Here is a 21,854-nt window from a genome sequence, read left to right as displayed (position 1 = left end):
ATGCATTCAAGTTGCAGATAAAGAAAGGACACAGAACCTTGAGAAGCACAGAGGACAAATGTTCCAGTGTTTTGGACAGAAGCAGAGCCAGTAGGTTAGAGCAAGCCCCTTATGTTTGTTGCCATGGCAGTGGAAGATGCTGGAAGTCTTCCTTTCTCTGGCATTCCTACAAACCTAGGCAATGAGGAGCTTGCCCAGGCAGGATGGAGTGGGATTTTGAGGACAGCACCTGGACTCTTTTCCCCTCAGAAATAAAAACCACATGTGTGACTAAAGGGAAGCAGACTGATCTAGGGACTGTGGCCTCTTCACTCACACCTGAGAAGAATCAAGATCTCCGCTGAACTTTGCTCTGGCCTCTGTGTCCTTATGCTAATGACACTGGTGTGATGTTTCATTGTTTATAGAGGCCTTGGGAAAGAATGGTCCTGTTTTCTGGCAAAGAGGACCGGGCCTCACATCGGCTTGGGTGGGGGCAAGACAGAAACAAATGGACATAAACTTTTGGAAGGTACCAGTAAAAAGGCTAGATTCTCAACTGCCAACAGACTCCAGGCTTTTGGCTAGACAGAATCACTGACTTTCTGCCCCGTAGCCTTCTGCTCCAGGACTGCAAGGGGGCACTAGTCTCTGACCTGAAAGCCAAGCAGTTGTTCAGGTTTAGGGGTCAGTCCAGGGAGCTGTCATGCTAAATCATTCTTCAAAATGCCACCTCCAAATTCTATCCGTGCTACTTTATGCTTGAGTGTGGAGAAATGCACCCCCAGCACAGCACTGCTATCTGTTGAGATTCCCCAGAGGAATTTATCTGTTGTGTGTTGACACTCTGAGTGCAGGGGACTTTCTCTTTTTTATACCTGTCTCTCTGCCCATTCCACTGTGTGATTCCTTAGTAGCCTGGATCTGCCTGTCTTCTGATGAGGAGCTCTCTTTCTGACTAACTTGGATGAAGGGATGTCTCTCTCCATTTCCTCATGTCCTCCATGTGGCCTATCTTCTGTGACAACCAACTCAACCACTGAGATTATCACTATTTCTAGTCACACGATGCAGACACCTGGAGCTCAGAGACATTAGGGCATTTGCTTCTGATCTACATCAAATAATCTTGACGTGGTTTCTGTAGAAAGCTACTGGCCTGGTGTAAGCATGTCAGAAAACCTCACATGTAGAAAACCCAACATGGGATTCAGAATGGGCGTGTGATTGAAAGTCTTTGAGTAGTGTTTCATTTATAAATTGGCACCCATTTCCAACCTCAGTTGCCTCAACTCTTTTTCACCTTAAAAATATTTTAATCACTTTCTTGGTGCTGGGGGTGGGGTGGGGGTGGAACGGAGAGCCTCACACATGTTAAGTGAGTGCTCTACTCTCTCCAGCTAGCTCCTGTTTTTATCCATACAGCATTTTCTCAACTTATCTGACTATAGAATGGTTTCCTTATGCAATGGAGTGAATTATCACACCATAATCTGCTTCCCCATTCTAAGCCTTTTTGGGAAGAGTAAACTTTGTCCCATTGATGAAAGTCTTGGCACTTAACATGCTTTCACTGATAAACTGAGGGTGGAGATAACAGTGTGTGTCAGTTTCGAATCTACGGCAAAGAGACACTACACAATACCATTTGCTCTTTTGTGCTTTTTCCATCTTCAACAAGAACACACACCAGAAGGGCTGCTGCAAATCTACGGCAAAGAGACACTACACAATACCATTTGCTCTTTTGTGCTTTTTCCATCCTCAACAAGAACACACACCAGAAGGGCTGCTGCGTCTCTGTCTAGGGCCCTAGAACAAGACACAGGGAGCAGAACAAGCCTATTCAATTTGTAGACAAGTGAGTGAAGAAATGCTAATCATTGCATGCTACCGAGTTTTTGGGTTCATTTGTTGCACAGCATAATTACTAGTGGTAATAATTAACCGACATTATACTTTATTATTGGTTTGTGTGTGTGTGTGTGTGTGTGTGTGTGTACCACAGACTCTATGTGAAGGTCAGAGGTTAAGTGTCAGGAATTGGTTCTCTCCTTCCACCTTTTGAGGCAGAGACACTATGCTGCCTTCTTCAGACTAGCTGATCTTCAAGCCTATGGACAATTCTGTCTCTACCTCTCATCTTGCTATAGCAATGTCAGTATTAGAGACACATGCTATCACATCGGTCTGTTTTACATAGGTTATGAGGACTGAACTTAAGCCGTCAAGGCTTGTGGAATAGGTACTTTTACCCACTGAGCCATCTTATCAGCCTAGCTCTTCCTACTGCCTTCCCCCCTTAATTTATTTATTTTACATCCTGATCGTAGCCCCTCCCTCCTTCCCTCCCAAACCCACTTGTACAGCCCCCTTCTCCCTTCCCTTATCCTCTGAGAAGGGAAGGCTCCCCCTGGGTACCAACCTTCCCTGGCACATTAAGGAGCAACAGGACTAGGCATATCCTCTCCTGCTGAGGGCAGACAAGGCAGCGAAGCTTAGAGAAAGGGATCCGAAGGTTGGCAACAGATCAGAGTCAGGCCCTGCTCTACTTGTTAGGGGACCCACATAGAGACCATGTGGCATATCTGCTACATATGTGAGGGGAAGCCTAGGTCCAGCCCCTGCATGTTCTTTTGTTGGTATTTCTACTTTCAATGTGCTGGAATCAGGGATGGGAACTTGGTTGAGTTATTCTGTGTCATTGTCATAATGGACTTGCACTCAAGTCTTTCCATTCTGAAGCCTCTTTGTCTCTGCACCAGTTATACTTTGGGGATTTTTTTTTTATGGCAAGAAGAAACACAAAGATGGGGCAGGAGGGAGTTAGGCATCTCTGGGCTGCCATTCCGGACACTGACAAGGACACTGGAGGCCAGAACCATATACCTATAGCTGTCCTCCAGCCCAGCCCAACCCTCAATGTACTGACAATGAGGTTATGATCTCAGACTCTGTTGGGACTACTTGAAGTTTCTTTCTTTCTAAGCCCTGCAAAAGTCACTTTCTTTTTCAGAGTCCTTGTCAATAGCCTGAATTCATACCAGTTTGCTGAGTTGGTACAAGGTGCAGAATTGATGGTACAGGAAGACATTACACAGCCTACAACTCTTTGGACCATATCAACAGATCATCCGTACCCTCAACTGCAGAAACATTTCATTAAATCCTTGCAGTTTCTCCCCAAAGAGTAGGCATGCCCTTCCATCTTCTGAAAACAGATGGAGACCTGGCAAAATGTTCACCCCAGCTGGGACTATGGATTCACCTGAGCTAAACTCCAGAGATAGCAGGTTAATCCTCATTCGAGAAATGAGTCTTGAGCACACTAGGGCACAGAGGGGCTGATGTATACCACTGTGTATGTCTAGAGCGAGTCATGTCTCAGCAGAAAGGCCTGCCAGGAAAGATTCAAGTGGGGTATGCTGAGAGAGCCAGAGGAATCTGATGGTTCTTCTCTGGCTGTGAAGGAACTGTCAGAGCTGTCCATCTATAGAGGTGTTTCATTAAGCTTTCCTGAAGAGCTGTGTGATGTGGAAACTTCTAGTTCGTTGGGAAAAGTTAGCTATGTCAAATGATGCTTTGCTGGGGCACACAGGTGAAAGAATGTCTTGCTAAAGCAAACACATGAAAGAATGTTGTCCTGAAGCAGACACAGGTGAAAGGATGTTTGGATATAACAGACATGTGAAAGGACTCTTAATGAAGGAGAATGAATATGACCCCACAGACAGGGGGAGATGAGCACTGAGCCTTGGTTTGGTTTGTTTGGCCTCCTTGTTCTTTGATAACAATAAGCATGTACATATTGGTTCACCTTGCATATTGTTGTTGAGTTCAACTAGTGATAAGACCATCATTGGGAGAAACTTGCCCAAGAATTCCTCATGAGGTTTCTGCAGCAACTTGCCACTTCCTGTGACCTCACCTCAGGCAGATTGGCGAGCCTGGCAGTTTCTTTGGGATTGAACTATAGTTGCTGGTTCGTACCTGGTGTCTGTTTGCTAAAAGGACTGGAATGTAGCTGCTAAATTGTATTTGGTGTTTGCTTTGGGACTGAACTGTTGAGAAAGAAGATCAAGTCCGCCCCCAAAGAGCTATTGCTGAACAGGTTCACTTCCCCCACATCCTAATAACTGTTCTCTTCCACTATCTCTGCTGAGTGGTGGACTAGAGGAGAGGTTGAACCCTTATTAAAAGTAGGTTGCAAAAAAATGTATGCCTTCAGCTATGTACAAATATCTTTTCACTGCAGCTAGGCCACTGAAAACAGAGCAAAATAACCATTACACCAAAGTCCAGCTTGGACAGTCAATTAGTTTATTGGGCTTACTTACAGAATACAGGCAACGGGTTACTTATTGGAGTATGGGTGACCCTAAGACAGTAGCATCACTGCAAAGTCCCACCCCTTCACAGGTGACAACTGTGAAGCTGCACCATAGTCTCCCTTCTACTTAACCTTGCACTTCCTATATATTCTGGTATCTCACTTGCAGCTAGGGGGAGGCGGAGGGAGCAATGGCTGGCATCCCAATAGCTCCATTTCCAGGACCACAGACCTAGATAGTTCTGTATTGTTTTGTTCAATTAGTTACCATGGCTACCAGTCCAATGAATCTCTACTTCAAAATGGCTTTGAGGTGGTCATGTTAAGCCCAGAGGAAAAAGCTGGACCACAAGAAAAAGCAATTGTGGAGCTCCCTGCCCTGGCAAATAATGGCTAAGGGCTACCCTCATTGTCAGCCTGGCACGACGGAAACAAAACAGACTTGATTGGTTATCTACAGGGCAACATTCCACCCAGTGAAGAGCTTGGTTGATCCATGCATGAATAGCCTCCAAAATGCAACTCTAAGCTGAATGGCTGTGTGCCCTGGGATTCAGACCTGGAATATGATTGAAAGTTAAGCAATGCTTAATTAACAAATCAAATCTCTTGTTTCACACTGTATTTGAGAAACATGTGTTAGTTACTTTTGCTTAGCCATGACCAAAATACTTCAGGGAAGAGCTTGAAAGAGGAAAGACTTCTTGTAAGTGTTAGTTTCAGAGGGCTCAGTGCATGTTTGCTTGGCCCTGAGAGTTTTGCCATAGGGATTGTGTCGAGGAATGGTGTCTTTACTTCATGGTAGATGGGAAAGAGAATGAGGAACAGGACAGGGGAGCAGATCAAGGGGGAAAGGGGAAGAGAGGAGATGAAGAGGGGATAGAATGGGAGGGAAGATGGAGAAGGGAAAGAAAAAGATACAAGAGAAATCAACCTGGTAGCCAGGTATAATTTTCAAAGACAAATCCTCAATGACTCGCTTCCTCTACCACTTAGTTTCTAGCACCTTCTAAAATTTTGGCACCAGGTTGGGGATCAAGTGTGTTTGACACATGTGCTTGTAGGGGGCATTTCAGGTACAAACTGTAACAGATGGTAAAACAAAAGGAGGCAGTAAGCAATGGAAAATTCTAGAAAGGAGACTTAGAGGCAGAGCCTGGTGAGACCCATGGAATAATGCTATAGGACAGTGTCCTCAGCTAAGGATCCTTGAGCTTGCCAGTGTCTTTGACTCCATCGCAGAGCACAGCTCTGGGACTTTGGTTAGGTGAGCACATACCGAGGCTGGAACATTAAGAGTCAGTGCTTGAGTGTGATTGCTACCCCACGTCTTTCTCCCTGGGTGGCTCATAGCTTCACCAGGTCTGATTCTAACACAGGCTCTAGCCATTGGCCCTAGGCTTGGGAATTGAGCTTTGTATCTTGACTCTGCCACTGATTAGCTTCCTAATTTTGAGCTGGTTCCGTAGCTTGCTCCTGTGTGTGAAATGAGGTACAGTTTTGGTCTCAAGGAGGGACAAATGAAGTTAGTGCTCACAGAGCACAAAGCACTGACCCGCAAGTTACAGGTGGTTGTTTCATAGTTACTATTATTTTGAAACAAGGTCTGATGATGTAGCTCAGGCTGGCCTAAACCACTTGATCTGTCTCCATTCCCGGCTAAGTCAGAGGTTGCTGTTGACAAGATGAGGTGTCATACCCATGACAGAGTCCTTAAGGGCAGTGTGGTAGATACTATGATATGTCACCTGAGTTCTCTTGCAGCCCCAGAGGACTGGTTTTCTCAGCTACTAGAAGGGCTTCTACAGAAAGGTCATAGCTGCTGCATGTCCCCGAATGGCTTGCCTCCACTGAAAACAGCTGCCTCATAGGAATCTGCTCCTTTCCTGGGTCAGCCTGCATCCAAAGTCTGGACACTCGTGGATACAAAGGCCTTGCCTTTTGCTTCACTTTGAGCAACTCAGAGGGATTATCTCATCCCTGGAGCCCCTGTGTGTTTGCCAAGGCTGCTGGATGGAAGACAGACCCAGAAGGTAAGCATAGCTGGAATTCCTCCTCTCCCCACATCTGCCTCCCTTGTTCCCTGACAAGCTTCCTCTGCAGACTCCCTGCATGTCAGCTCTTAACTAATCATGGGGGCAGGGATCGTGCTTCTGAAGGATTCATGCTGTGCTAATCACCCAGCTCCTGCTCACACTAACTATATTAATCGGGAACCTTTGGGTTGTAAGAAAAAGGCATTAGACAGCAGAATCCCAGGAAAAGTGGAGCAATGGGAGGAGCAGCGGGACCACCGGGGTCCTTCTCTCATCTTTTTCGCTTCTACTCAGGCATCCTTCGATGAGGTGGGATTGGCCATCCAGAGCTTGTCAACCTCATACCTTAAACCTCAGGTCACTTGAGGAAACCCATTCATTTCTACCTTTGGATGCTTGGGAGGGAACATTTGGATAGGCTTGTCTTGGTTCAGCTGCTATCCCGGGTCAATTAGTTGAGCCCAGTCACAAAGGTAAATAGTGAAGCTGACTTCCATGGGTAGTTTGCAAAGGAAGAAAGGGAAGGGTTTGGAAAATAAAGAAAAAAGGCATCCATTTGTCATATCTTTTAGTTGGACACCATGCTATAAATCAAGTATGAGGTACTGTTCACCTGCCACTTTGAGCAGATGAAAATGCCAAGCACTTACGGTAGTGCATGCTGTTATGCCCACCTGTAAATGCTTGGTACTCACCACAGCCTCCTGAGATTGAAGGTAGGATAGGCTGCGAAGTTGACACGTATCCAAAATTATGACATGTTTACAATTCTGTGGCCTTTTAGTGGTGTGCCCCTTTTCCTGGTCTGATACCCCCACTTCCTGCTGGTATTTTCTGGAATCACTTCCTGTGCAAATGACTTGCACTTCAATCTGTACCTCAGGTCCCCCACCCTCTACCAGGAAATCAAACAGGTCCTTGACCTACTAGTGAGGCTCTCTGTGTGTGACTTAGGCCTAGACAAATTTAAAATAGGAAGAAGAACAAAAAGGTTTTCTTTGGACATAACCAAAATGATGAGAACACCCAGTTCGCCACAGATAACAGTACACAAGGGAGGCAAGGGTCTGTCTTATTGAAAATCTTTATTTTTCTACCTTCTTCCTAGCCTTGACAAAATTAACATTGCTAAGTGCCACTGTCTCTGACTAAATATGGAAGTTGACAGTACCAGCCTCTCTCTGGTCTGGTCAGCTGCCCTCGTGTTCTACCTGTTTTCTGAGGATAGGTGAGCATTTGCCTGCAACTTGGTGAGTCACTGACCACCACTCCAAGATTTCGTGGATGTTTCAGTGAAGCCAGATTACATTCTAAACCCCAAGCCCCAGCAGAGGATGGAGCTGCCCATCTCTGGCTCCTAGGCAAAGAATGTGATTGTCAAACGCTGCCATCCAGGCTGCTGGAGGGATGTGTCTGTCGAAATGACTGAGCCAGTCAGTCATCCTCAGGAATAGCAGGTTTCTGAGACTGCCTGGCTGAGACTCTGCTCCTGCTGCTGCTGCTGCTGCTGCTGCTCCTGCTGCTGCTGCTGCAGTGTATTCACTGAAGTGCCACCTCAGATGACAGGAGTGCACATTTTGGGTCATGGAACCACCAGGATTTCCACAGCTGTCATCTGTGTCAAGGGATCAAGGCTGTTTGAATCTAAGAGAGCAGCACTAACATATACCTGTCATCCTGCTTGATTCACTCATGGGTAAGCTTCTGACTCCCCGGAAAGATTGTAGTGATTGTAGTGGAAAAGGCAGAGAAGGGACCAGTAAGAACATCTGTCTGAATAGACCCTGTCCAAGAGGAGGAAGGAAAAGGACATTAAACGTCATTATTTAAGTTACCACCAATACCTCCTTAGTGTGGTAGAATTGAGAGGGGAAAATAAAGAAGAAAAATATTTGCTGATTTTTACGCCGTAACCAAATTAACAGTGCTAAGTGACAGTGTCTCTGATTATATATGGATGGCATCCTAGGAAGCAATAGACTAGAGCAAGTATAGCTTGGAACAGAACAGGCTACACTTATGACTCAGGACAGTGATACAATCTTGCTTCATGGCCTCCAGGTCAGCCTTCTCACTCATGAAGAATGTGCTCTCTACACTCATCCCCAGTGAAGAGGGTTAGCATGAACAAGAAGACAAGTTCCCTGACTGTGTCTGGAAAGGCCTTCCCTGGCAGAAACTCCATTTGTGCGCTGACATTGTCTCCCCTTGTTCATATTTGCGGTGAACAGGCCATTTTCCATGCTGACATTTTGCATCTAGTTAAATGCCAGCAAATCCAGAGAGATGTGGCTTTGACCTGTTGTCTGCCCTTTTGGACAAGTGTCTGATGCTGTAGTAACTTTCATTCTGACTTCCAAATATTTTGCTTAAAAAAAAACCCCAAACCAAAACTGGATGAAATGTTTCAGAGTTCATATGAGCTCTGCTGACCATTTAATTGAGAAATGCTGTTAAAAAGGCATTTGGTGTAAATGATCTAAGTGTGTGCATAGATATTTATTTTCCTTCAGTAAAGTGGCTTTGAATGATTTTTGTTATTATTAGGGAATTACAGAAGAATTTGCCTTTAAATGTTTAAATGTAGTGTCTTTTTTGTTGTTAAGAGTTCATGGTGTTGCTAAATACAAAGTAGAAAGTGCTGCTGACAGCTGCCTTAAAGAACCTAGGGAGCTGACAGAGGGTTGTGATGGACCTGTACAGTCCCTGCTAGGAAAGAAAGGTTCACCTACTACTTACATGTTTGGCTGTGAGGATTGAGTAGCACAGAGAAGCTTGTGAGAGGCTTGACTTTCTAGTCTTCACAGCAGCTCAGGGATCCAGTGAATCCCAGGTTTGACTGGTCAGTCACTGCATAGCTCCAAGGCTACCCATCAGCCCATTTCTCTTCTCCCAGGAGTTCTGAGATCACACCTTCTGGCCATAGCTAAGAGCCAAAGGGTATGGACAGCCGACCCAAACAGGGCCCTCCACATTTTGTTACTTGGGACAGTAGGGAATTGACGCAGTTTGTTGGAAAAGCTAGCATTTTGAACCAGGAGTGTTGTACCTTGCAGAAGTATGGGCTAGAACATGTGCATAAGTAGATTAGGAGGTCCTGATTCCTTCACCTAGCAGAGTTAGGCTGCTGTTTCTCTGGAGACCTGCTTGTGCTGTGCCCCCTGGGCTGTCCCAACTCCCCGTTTCCTGACTTGAACCCCCTTTCTTCTGCTAGCTCTGGAGGCTTTGGTTTTCTGAAACCATACAATATCTGATTAAGAAAGGTGGCCCAGGAGGGTTGGGAACTAACTTGACCTGAAGCAGATTCTGTTTTTTCAGCATCTTTTATTCTCTCGTTGCTGAGGAAAATGATAGGCTTTCATTAAAGCCAGAAAAGGATTTTTCAAAAGACTGAGTTGCATGTGTTTTGGTTCACAAAACTTAAGAATTATGGCCTGGCCACAGAATCCAGGCTTTGGAAACCCAAGAACAATGTGGAAATTGCCCTTTAAATCTTTCCCCCTTCTCTTTTCTTTCTTGATTCTGAAAAGTTTCTCTAGTGCTTATGTTCATTTAGATCCATAGTTTTCAGTCCTGTTCTTAGATTCCTGCCCTTTCCTCTTTCCCCCTCTCTTTCTCCCTCCTTTTCTCTCCTCCCCCTCTCTTCCTTCATTTCTTTTCTATCTTTTCTTTCTCTCTTTCTCTTTCTTTCTCTCTCTCTCTCTCTCTCTCTCTCTCTCTCTCTCTCTCTCTCTTTCTTTCTTTCTTTCTTCAATGTCTCATGAAGCTCACTCAACCTAGCCTTAAACTTTCTATGTAACTGAGAATGACCTCAAATTTCTGATCCCTTTCCCCTACCTCTAAAGCATGCTGGGATTATGGGCATGCACCACCACAATCAGTTTATTTAGCACAGCGGATGCAACCCCAGGCTTGGTGCATACTAGGCAAGCACTTTAAATACCAAGCAACATTCCCAACCCTTGATGGTCTACGTTGTTGTTGTTGTTGTTGTCGTCGTCGTCATTTTCTTGTGATGCTGAGGATTGAACTCGAGGCCTTGTGTATATTACAGAAGAACTCCACCGGTAAGTTGCATTCACAGACGTTCATTTTTCAACAAACTGCAAGTGCACACAAAAACATTTGGAATTGTATTATGTGCAGAGAGGGAGGAGGGGAGAGAGGCACAGAGACAGATAGACACATAGAAACAGAGGGAGAGAGAAAAACAGATATTGGAGGGGGATGTGTGTTTCATGTTTGATAGATGAGTACCCTACCATCTAACTGAATTGCCCAATACCTGGCTTAGAGATAAGATAATACCTGGTCTTGCCTTCAGGGAACTCAGTAGAGAGAGGAAACAAACGAGCATAGCAGAACAGAAGTGCTGTGGTTAGGGCTATTGGATGGTAGTTGGGGAGTTTAACAGAGGCACAGACCTCAGTGGCATCCTCATTCATCTGGAAAGAACTCAGGGGAGGAGAGCTGGAAAACACCTACTGTGATGTTGAGACTTCATGGTTATATATGCAGTTCTTGTCCTCCTAGAAGCAGACACCAAGGTAAGGGCTAGAAACCTGCAAAACGGAGCAAGCAGAGGTTGTCTGTACAATCCCTGTGAAAGCAGAGGAGAAGGATGGAATAGGCCTCTGCTAAAATACATCACTTTGAAAATGTCTCTTTAGACTGGTGGTACCCAGGACCAAAACTGCCCATCAGAGAAATCATGAGTTAGAGCAGTGGTCAAACTCTAGGCAACCAACTGTGCTCAGTCATCAGATGATATCTGCCTGGGAAGCATGATCTTAGAGACTGTCAGATGTCCAGAATATTTCCCAATGAAGGGAGAGAAGGTGGGGGTATGGCCAGCATTCTCTCACGGCTGCCACATTCAATGCAGGTTACCTTGGTAGAAAAGGCAGAGAAAGCCATTTTCTGCATGAATATGGCAAAATAGTATACATAATAGAAAACTGACAATTTTTCAATGAACTTTGTTTTGAAGACTAGAAGTTTACATGCAGAAGAAAGAAACTGGACCCTTACCTCTAACAACATCCAAAACCAACTGCAAATAAATGAAATACTTAATGTAAAACACAAAATCTAGAACCACTACAAGTAAGCATAAGGAAACTGCTGCTACCCAACACAGATCCAAAGAAGGATTTTTCTCAGTAGTGGTTGGGGATATATGACCCTGACAATATAGGCATCAAAAGCCAAAAACAGCTGGGATATATATATTCAGCAATGCCACTGTGGGGACATATCTAAAATAAATGGTATCAGTGTGTTGAACAGTTATCTGCTTTCTGATGTTCATTGCAGCACTGTTCATGAAAGCCAAGAAGTAGAATCAACCTGACTGTTCATAAATAGATAACACACACACACACACACACACACACACACACACACACACACACTGCCTGACTCTTCATTATGTGACAAAATAACTGAGTGAGAAAACTTCAGAAAGAAAAGATTTATTTTGGCTCACAGTTTGAGAGGTTTTAGTCCATGATTCTCCTATCATGGTGGCTGGGAAGCAGGGAGGAAGAGTATCTTTGTTAGTTTGTTCTTCTTTCTCGCTATCTAAGGCAACAGCTTATTCAGTGGTACTACCCATATCCAGGGTGAGTCTTTCTCACTTAGTCCTCTCTGGAAACATCCTCATAGACACACCCAGAGATACACTTTCGAAACCTCCTAGGTGCTCTCAACCAAATCAAACTGACTATCAAGATTAATTATCAAACACACACACACACACACACACCCCAAATAGAATAGTATTTAATTATAACAAGAAAGAAAGCTTATCATTTGTAACAAGTGAACATGAAAAACATGAGCTGAACAGTTTTTTTTTTCCTCTGAGTGTAGCAAGCCCAAAAAGCAAATATTCATGATCTTACATGTGAACTCACAGATGTGGTATGCTTACAGGAGGCTGCCAGAGGCTGGAGACTGGAGGCAATACTGACTAGAGAATGCAAAGGTTCAGTTATGTCAGGGGCCTGCAGATGACGGGCTGTATAACATTCGCTAAGAGACTACATCTTTCTTGACTATTCTCTACCATGTACAAGAGGCAAGCATGTGATAAGATGGGTCAGTTAACTAGTCTGACTATTGTAATTATTTTACAATGTACAGAAAGAGCAAAATGCTTTATATACTGTGCATACCTACTATTATGCCTCAGTAACACTGGAAAGACAAAACAAAACAAAACAAACATGCGAAGAACGAAAAACAAAAAACAAAAATGCGTCAGATTAGGAATATCCTTGACCAAAAGTTTGAAATGCTACCCAAAGCTGAGCTGCAAGCTCCCTACTTTTAGGTCCCATATATCTGACCTCTTCCTTTATAGCTCAAGGTAAATGGTTACCAAACCCTTATTATATAGCAACAGAGACGGAAGAATCACACACATGTGTACCAGCTGCCATGATGCCACAGTACTGTAATAACTCATTTAATGCTCACAGTGGGCTGGAAGGGAAGGCTCTGGGACATCTCATTCTGTGGACAAGAGAAGCAATAGAGAAAATTTCAATTTTGCCCAAGACACACAACTGCGATGTGCCAGGGTTCAGGACTGAATCAGATGTCCTCCCCTCTGGCTGCACTTTCAACCTCAGATCTGTTCTTGACACTTCAGCTCTCTAGACAGAATGGTGGCTGAGAAACTGCCGTATAAGCATCTCTCCGCTTGCTCGCCCCGTTATCTTATGAAAGTAGCTGCCTGGAAATATGAGGGAGCCATACACGAATGTGTTGTAGGAAAGCCAGGAAGGCATTTCTCTGGCCTTTCCCAGGCTCCAGTTGCCACCACATACCTGCTGCTAGCCAATCAGGGGTAGCTATGGGGAATCCTTCCCTCTGCATCCTGAGAGCCTCTAGTGGGGCATGTGGCAGTGCCCTCAAGAGACATGACCCTGAGCTGCAGACGTAGTGCTGCTTACCCTAGGACACTAAAAATCCAGGAGCTCAGGGCTGCTCTGTTGTTATAGTCTTACGGTAACTCAGGGAACCGTCAAAGCAATGCAGTGTGGGACTGTCTCAGTAGGCTTTTGTGGGAAGCAGTGCAGTTGTTGGATGTCTCCAAAGCATCTAGAAATATCCCCCAGATGAAAGAGCATTCTCCCTGAGCAAGCCAACAATGACATCATGGGCCTTGGTAGAGTATGCCTGTACTCTCTCCCTCCCACACTCCAGTGTGTCAGGCAAGTAAGCAAAGAGGAAAGACGCAGAAACAGCTAAGGAGAGGGAAAAAGAAATGACAGAACAGTAAAAGGGCCAATTGTTTTCTCTGTTGCCAGGTCTCCTACCCTTGGGGTAGGTCAGAGGGGATCAGACTAGGCTACTGTATGCCCCAAAGGCTGCTAGAAGGTACAGGAGCTGTGTGTGTGTGTGTGTGTGTGTGTGTGTGTGTGTGTGTGTGTTACAGGTACGAGGGCAGCTGTTGGAAAAGTCTGTTTCATATTAATGACTTGCCCATTCCAGCGAGTCTAATAGGCTGGTTTTGCATGCATCTGTTCACCAGCTACATGGCCTTTCGTCCTTCAAGGACGTCTCTGAAGCTCAGAGAACATAGGGTATTTATTTAGCCCAGATTTTTCACGTCAAATTATTTCCTTCTTGGTTAATTTCACAATTTAAGGGTTCTTTGTGTTTTAAAGTTAAACAATTCCCAGTCTTATGGTTTCAGCACAAAGGCTTAGAGGGATATGAGCAGGGATGGGTGGAGCACCATAGACCATAGCTGCCCCCAAGGACCTCTTGCGGCAGAGTGCTATAAGTCTTAGTAGCTTCCCTGATGACAGCTTCATCCAGTGATGGGCATGTGGACATGTGAAGCCATTTGCTCTGAGGGAAACATACCTTCCTGGAGGGAAGAAGGAAGCTGTAGGACTCAGAGAAGTACTTCAAAGTTGTAAGATCCACAAGTCCAGTTACCAAGGTTATATACACTGCAGAGAGGAGATGCTCTGACTGGCCCAGACACCTGCAAATTTATGCAGCAAGCTTCCAGGACATAGCGTGCGTAAATCATTGCCTACGCTGGGGTGGGATTTTCAATACTACAACAGCCTTTGAGCCACCCGTGCTTATACTCTGATGACTCCCATGGAATTATTTCTTTGACCTACTGTTGGTGTCCTACCTAGGGTGAATAGACACTTGTTTATCTCTCTCTAGGAAAAGTTGCACAACACCAAACTTGTTGTGACTTTCTCTTTAGATTTTAAGGTGGCCTATGCCAGCGGGCATTTAATGGTAGAGTGGTCTATGTAGAGAGGGTTCCATGTGGAATTCAGGGCATCCCTTGGCCTTCCCAGTTCCCTGTTAGACTCCTCTGTGATTTGTTATGGTATATGAACAAAACTGCCAGTATACAGACACATGTATGCACAAATATGAGTGAAAACATGCAGATTCACATGTAGGCATAAAATGTATGTATGTACCTATTTGTAGATGTAGATCCACATTTCCAGACATATGCACAAACATACTAGGCATGTACCCTTACACACACACACACACACACACACACACACACACACAAGTGGGAGAGGGAGGGAGAGAGGGAAGGAGAGGGAGAGGGAGAGGAGAGGGAGCACGGCTGCTCTCATAGAATCAAACCTGGGTTTTTATCCCCAGCACCCACATGGGAGTTCACAACCATCCATCCATAATTCTAGTCTCTGGGGATCTGATGCCCCCTCTGGACTTTGTGGGCACTGAACACACGTGGTGTATTGGTGTGTGCATTCAGGCAAAACACTCACACACACACACACACACACACACACACACACAGAATCAAAGTAAACAAATCTAAACAAACAAGAATTTCAAAGATTTCTTCTTGTTTCATTTTGAGACAGTCTCAATACGTAGCTCAGGCTGGCCTCAAACTCATTATTCTCTTCCCTTAGCCTTCCCACTGCTAGGGGTCTAGATAGCCATGTGTTAGCCTGTCCACATAGAGTGTTTTTGAAGGGAAATTTCCTGTTCAAATAACTAGTTTTGTGATGGGAGCTTGTGAAGCAGCCTTCTTAACACTCCTCTCCACCTTGGCTACATGCTCACGTACGGCTCCGGGCCCTTTCATCTGAACCCTCTCACGAGCCCCACCATGAGCTGGTGGGGATGGCTGTTTTACTACTAGAGGCCTGGATCACTGTGATAGATCATTGTCTTTGTTTTTTCCCTAGGGCTGCTGAGAGCTGGCATATGCTGAGGCTCCTTTGGAAAGGAGCCGTCCTACTCATAAGAACCCAGAGGGATTATCTGAAGACTGTGGCTTACACTAAAGGACATGGGCATTTTTGCAGGGTCACTATACCAGGTAAATCAAGGGCATGAGACCATCAGAGGAGCTGGACTTGTTGACTGGGTGGGGTAGAAAAAGTCACAAGTGTGTGATGAACCTCTTCTCTTAGGCAAAAAGACTGGACTCTGTAACCCAAATGCTAGCTCCCCCCCCCAACACACACCATGAACATGGGAGAGTTTTCAGTAAGAAGTTGGTGGTCCATCATTCCACATGAACCAGTTGAAAGAAGAGATCCTCTTCTGGCTCAGAACATAAACAGGATTGTGGAGGCACAAGGCTAGTCTGGCAGGGATCTCTTCCTGGAGAGACCACTCACAGAAACCACTTGAGAAACCAGTTAAGACTGGTCCCAGAGGACTTAAAAGGCATCGGATGGATCAAAAACAATAGTTAGTGCTCCAAAATTTTTATTTTATTGGCTGTCATGTAAAAGGATAAACAGCAGGAGAGGAAAAAAATCATAAATTACCTCAAGTAATAGTATCAAGAGTGAAAATGAAATCAGTTGAGGGTTATTAACAAGAACCAATCAGCTCTTCTATTAGAGGGAAGAGGGAAAAGAGAGAGGGGACTATAAAGAAGGGAGGAGGAAAAGGATGAAGAGGAGAGAGCAGAGAGCATGAAGGATGGCAAGGCAGGTATGTGAGAACAGTTGATACAGAGCCTATGTTAGAAAAACATAGGAAGGTTTCATGCCCGTAAACTGCCTCTTACCTACCATTTGTGTTGGTGTATGGTTCCGTGATGTATTCTTCCACTTTTGTCAAGGACATGGCTCCAAGAACAGTGCTTTTTGTTTGTTTGGTTGGTTTGTTGGTTGATTTGGTTTGGTTTGGTTTGGTTTTTTCCTGACTAAAACCAAGTCAAAACCAAGGGGTGGAGGATCACTACTTAGTAAGATATCTAGCCATGTAGAAAATTGGCTACTGATATATATCCTCCTGCTCTAGAGGTGTCATAATCAGTGTTCTGTTGCTGTGAAGAGATACCATGACCACAACAACTCTTATAAAGGAAAACATTTAATTAGGGCTGGCTTACAGTTCAGTGGTTTAGTCCACTATGGAGTATGGCAGCATCCAGGCAGACATAGTGCAGGAGAAGAAGCTGAGAGTTCTACACCTTGGGTAGGAGAGAGAGGCGGAGGAGGAGGAGGAGGAGGAGGAGGAGGAGGAGGAGGGGGAGGAGAGAGAGAGAGAGAGAGAGAGAGAGAGAGAGAGAGAGAGAGAGAGAGAGAAAGCAGATGAGACAAGATGAGCCTGGCTCAAGCTTCTGAAACCTTAAAGCCCACCCCAATGACACACTTCTTCCTCCAACAAAGCCACAGGTACTCCAACAAGGCCACATCTCCTAATAGTACTATTCCCTATGAGCCAGGGGTGAGGATTTTCATTTAAATCATCACAGGAAGAAATAGGGATGGGTAGGAATTGCAGAAAGTAGGTATATGTCAGTCCTATTGAAAGGGTGCCTGGCAGGGTCTGGAGAGATGGCTCAGCAGTTAAGAGCATGAACTCCTCTTTCAGAGGACACACGTTTAATTCCCAACACCCACATGGGAACTAACAACTACCTGTAACTCCAGTTCCAGGTGATCTGACAAATTCCCCCAGATACACATGCAGGCAAAACACCAATGCACATGAAATAGAAATAAGAATTAAACTCCAAAAGAAAAAAAAAGAAACAGTACATTAGTACCAAGCTGTGGTTGCCTTTGGGGAATGTAGAAACCGTGTTCCTATATAAGACTTTTTTCAGAGATACTAAAAATTCAGTTTTGTGTTAAGTCTCCAACTTTCAAAATACTAAATGGTTTTAATTTTTAAAATGTATTTGTTATTACTGTGTGAGAAAGAGAGAGGATGTGAATACACATTTGGAGATCACCTTTGAAGTGTCAGTTCTTCCTTCCAGTGTGGGTTCTGTGGAGCAAAGTTAGATAATCCAGTTTGCCTGGCATACGCTTCTCTCAGGTGGTCTGTTGTTGTTGTCGTTGTTGTTGCAATTTCACTGCATTTATGTTGAGTGCTTCTCATTTGTTACTGGACTCTTAAAGTGATCATTGAAAAATATAAAAAGCGACATGGCACCCCCTCGCTGCTCCCTTGATATCCGTCACTCCCCCTCCCTTCTCCGCCTCTCTCCTGCTAACCAGGCAGGCTGGCGTTTTGGCATAATCAGGACTTTCAAGTTAAATAAAATTAATTTCTTGTTTTCAAACAACAGTGTAGCAGTTTTTAAATTCTTTGGCACTCTTCCATTGAGGGGTGGCATCTATGCCTTCTTCCCTGGAATGTGGCAGGCTTGCTACTGTTTTGACCAACTGTGTATGGAGAAAATGACACAGTAATGCCTAAGCTGGCTTCCTCAAAGGTCAGGCAGCTTCTGTCTGTTCCTCTTAGGACTCTCCTTATGCATGTGTTTCTGAAAGGGCCAGCGTTTCCCCGTCCCTCCTAGGACACTCTCAGAACTCAGTCACTGTGCCTGAGACATACCAGAAGCCCTGTAGAGGTGCTCCAGAGAGAGTCTCTGCCAACCTGCTAGCCATCAGTGAGTAATTGTGAAGGATCCACCTCAGACAGCCCATCCAGTTGAACTTCCAGTGGATTTCAACCCCTGCCACCGCTTCACCAGGATGGCTTGAAACATCCCAAGCGAGAACTTCATAGCTGAGTCTACTCAATTCTCAGCCCTGAAACATGCTAATATTTGTTTTTAGCATTAGGGTACTTTGCTACCCATGGTAGTACCCGGACCAAGCATTTGCTTTGCTTGGTACCTGTGTGAAGGGCTCTGAGAACTTCCTGGGTCTTGCCATCACTGCAGGCTCACATCTGCCTGGTGTGTTAGTATTGGGTTTCTTGGTGGCCCAGTCTCCTGCAGCTGGAGAAAGAAAATGGTTGTGGGAGACATGAGCGTTAGTGAGCTGGGAAGGATGTGGAGGTAACCTAGAGAGCTCAGCTTAAGGGGCCTCCGCAGCAAACAATTAAAATGGGAAAGTTAACCTTTAAGGAAAGAGGCTGACTTTACCTTTGCATCTTAGAGATTTGACCTGGAGCAAATTTGTCAAATCCCTTATTCTAGCTAGCCCAAATCACCTGGCTTTCTGGTGTTTGGATTCGGGACTCTCAGACTTGTGTATACATGGAGAGGGCATCCAGGACCACAGGACCATAGAGAGGCCCTGAGCTGCACCCCTACTCTGAGCCAGAACATGACACGAAAAAGAGAAGAGGAAAAAATGGGAGAGGAAAATGGAAGGGGGATAGAGAAAGAGGAAAGAGAAGGCAGAGAAGGGAGAGAGAGAGAGAGAGAGAGAGAGAAGGAGGAACAAGGAGCAAGAAAAGGAAAGAGGGAGTGAACAAAGAACCTAAGAGAGGGAAAATAGGGGATGAGGAGGGAGAAATGGAGGGAAAGAAGAAGGGGAATGTACGGAGGTACGAGAAAAAGAAGGCAGGAAGGCAGGAGATGAAGAGATGAAGGAAGGCGGGAAAAGGAAGCAGGGAAGTAAAGAGGAGAGGACGACAGGAAAAGAGGACAGGACTGTCAGCGTGGCTGCCCGGACAGTGTTCTCATTCCCACTTTCCTGGCGTATTACCTTCATCAGAAACAGATGGACCGAAGCGCGGCAAAGCCTCCCCAGGCAGGAAGCATTGCTTTAATTTACTCAGATCATAGCAAATCCATTGGCATTCAGCATGTGAAGTTGTTTGAACTTACAAGGAGTAACCCAGCAACAGCAATTACCCTACGTGGCTGGCGTGCTCTGATGATGCAAACGCAAGCTGAATGGAGTCTCAGAATTTCACAAGGTGACAAAAAATTGGATTCTGCCATTTCACCTTCACCTGTAAAGGAACAGAGAGATGCCAGCAGGCCAGCTAAATACATACAGTCCATCAGCTAGGCTCCATGACGGAGGCTTCTTGTCTTGTTCTTTACCTTGGGCCTGCTGCCCCAGGTGGGCTTTAGTTCCCTGAGGGCACACCCTCAGAATTTCTTATCAGATTTACTGTAGTAAGGGCTAAAGGCTGGCTAGTAAGATCATATCCACTCAGAGCCCACTGTTCAGAAATTAGGGTTTTTTTTTTTTTGTTACAGAGAACCAGCTGATGTCAACATAGGCACCATTGTCGAAAGAAAGAAAAAAAAAGCAGACAGAATAATCTTTCTATAATGTATAACATTTAATGAGTTCCGACTCTCAGCATGGTACTGTCTGGAGTACTTTCCGTGCATGTCTCAGTCTTCAAAGCAATTCTGTGAGGGCAGTGTTAGTAGTCTTTCTATTTTGGAGCTGATGATTTTGAGACACAGAGAGGTCAAGGTCTGTCCAAGGTCGGACAGCTAGTGAGTGAGAGAACCTGGATTACAGATTCCCAGCAATTTGATTATCAGAGCTACATCCTCAATTATTTTTGGTACTGCAACCCCCAGCTGAGTCAAGAATTCAAATTATTAAACAGTTTAAGAGTATACCTTCTATTCTTTTTTTTTTTTAGAAAAGGTAAGTATCCTATCAATAACCCAGATTCATTCATTAATTCAGGGTTATTTCTTGACTATCTTGTTAGTCCTTATTTCATGCATGGGGGTGGGGAGGAAAGTCCACTTAGACCCTAGATTCATGTTCCACCCTGTTAGACTGGCTTTCTCATTACAATGCGAAATCAGCGAGGGATTTTTTTCTTTTTCTTTTTTTTTTTTTCTTCTGGAAGGTCTGGTTGACTAGACTAATCACAGCTGTGTTTGAGGGGATCTTTGAGGAAGGAGGGATATTTCACCATGCAGTCTAGATTGGCAATCAGGGCCAGCCTGGGTCGTCAGCTGTCAACTCCCAGGGCCGCTCAGCAATGGGCTGAGAGCTCTCAAGTCCCACTTTGCTTGATGGGCACAGTCAGTGGCCTCCAGGGAGTTGGCTGGAACCCAGAAGCCTGAGCAATTCTTTAAGCTGGAGGTAGCCGGCCCATTCATCTCCCACTGGGCCACCATCAGCAAGGAACTGATGGAGAGTGTAGGAGAGGGTGGAGGAATCTGGGAGTTCTGTATATGGCACAGAGCTGTTCTTAGGTTACAAAGTGTCTCTGGGCTTGAGTCTGGGGATAGGTGTGCCAGGAGAAAGATGCTCCCTCGCTGTAACCAGGAAGCAGATGGCTAGATCTTTCTCATAAGCAGGTGGTCTGCCAGCTGATGCTAAAATATCAAGGCTCTACCACCTAGGCAGGACAGGCAACCTGATCTTCTAAAGCAACCCCGTTATTCTCTAGCTTTGGGAAGAGCCAGAACACTGTATTGTTCTCTATAAAACCAAACAAAATGCAATATCTCTTCTCAAAGCAACATTTAAAATCCCTAAAGCTTTTTAAAAGGGGGGAAGGGAGTCTTCCAAGAGACTATAAATGGTGTCCCATCTAGGCCAGTTTACTTTGGCAGAAAAGGGGAAGTTTCTAGATTCCCAGAACCATATGGCATTAGGGATCATTTAGTTTGGGGTCCAGTGTTGCCAAACATATCTCTCTAGAGAAAAAAAATTTAAACAGAACAGTGTGAGTCTGGGACACTGGCTGTACAAGACAATCTTTTTGAAAGCCTCTTGGGGGATGCTAGAGAGATGGCTTAGTTGGTGAAGTTCTTGATTGAACGTGACGACCTGAGTTCAGATTCCTAGCACTCTCCCAAACTGGGCGTGGTGGTTTCTGCTTGTAATCACAGTGCCTGGGAGGTGGAGACAGATGGATCCCAAGTCCACTGTCCAGATAATCAAGTCAAATTGGTGAGCTCCAGGTCCAACAAGAGACCCTGTGTTGAAAAAGAAATTTCAATTTTGTTTGGTTCAAAGACATTTGAGGCCAACAAAGATATTCAAGAACTGCATTTGGTTCATAGGCCTTTGCTTTACAACCCTGGGAGAAACCTAGGCACTTGCAGAGAAACGGACACTGAGATCTTTAAGTCAAGGAGCAGTAGCAGATAGCTTCTCAGTATTTGATCTATAGCAGATATTATCAGGGTCTCAAACCTACTTCTGCCTTCTGGATTCTGTTGGCTCTCTTCCTCTTTCTTAACAACTCCTCTTTCTCAACAACAAGAGTCTTCAGCTCTATACCTACCAGGTATTTCAAGAACTCAGAAGGCCCACTGTTTCTGTGTGAGCTGAAAGTAG

This window comes from Grammomys surdaster, unplaced genomic scaffold, assembly GCF_004785775.1.
Source record: "Grammomys surdaster isolate TR1022 unplaced genomic scaffold, NIH_TR_1.0 182, whole genome shotgun sequence".
Taxonomy (NCBI): Eukaryota; Metazoa; Chordata; class Mammalia; order Rodentia; family Muridae; genus Grammomys; species Grammomys surdaster.
Note: the sequence above shows the minus strand (reverse complement) of the source record.